This window comes from Octopus bimaculoides, chromosome 3, assembly GCF_001194135.2.
Source record: "Octopus bimaculoides isolate UCB-OBI-ISO-001 chromosome 3, ASM119413v2, whole genome shotgun sequence".
Lineage (NCBI taxonomy): Eukaryota > Metazoa > Mollusca > Cephalopoda > Octopoda > Octopodidae > Octopus > Octopus bimaculoides.
Genome location: NC_068983.1, coordinates 149688826 through 149689705, shown reverse-complemented (window position 1 = coordinate 149689705; position 880 = coordinate 149688826).

Here is an 880-nt window from a genome sequence, read left to right as displayed (position 1 = left end):
TTTTTATTTCTGTAGTTTCTTTTTCAGCTTACACACACCGTTACATAATACATATTTATCTATTTATATATATAGATAGATAAATATGATTTAGGGAAAAACGATAGATTCTTCTCTATGAATTTTTTCACAACTACTTGATAAATTCTGTTGTGTCTGGGGAGAGTCATTTTCTTATTGTGCCTTGAAATTTAACACACTCACCGTTAAAATTTCCACTTATTTCATATTTTTATTTTCCTAAAATTTTCGTTGCGTCTTGCAACTTTATCAATAGTCTTGACTGTCCAAGAGTTTATCCTATTATTTGTATTAATTACATACATACATACATACATACACACACACAGACACACACACACAAATATGTAAACAAATCCCAAGCGGATGATTCGTGAAAACATAAAACGTATATATTTATGTGTGTGAGTGAGTGTGTGTGCGAGTGTGCCACTGTTCAAGTCGCTCGTGCAAATGAGACAATGTGTGTGTGCGCGCGCGCGCGACTGTCTTTTTCACTGTTCAGAAATAAAAATTTTATATGGAACTTGCCGAACATTTAGTTTTACTTACTCGAGTCCAATACCAATCGATTGTTGGAATCCGAAGAAATTTATTTTTAAAAACGGAAGGGGGAGGGGTGCTTACACATTAACTCCGTCATTATATTCGGTAATAATCATATTTATAAAATGTTTGTTGCTAAAAACTAAACAAACAGACTAAAAGTGAATTCTGGAAATCCCCTAATGTGATTGGGAATTCCCCGAATTTAATTTAAACTGTGTGTTTTTCTCCATTTTCTTTCTTTCTTTTTTTTTCATTCTTTCTTTTGTTTTTCTCTCTTTGTTCTTCTTTTCTATTTTTTCTCCTGGTTTTG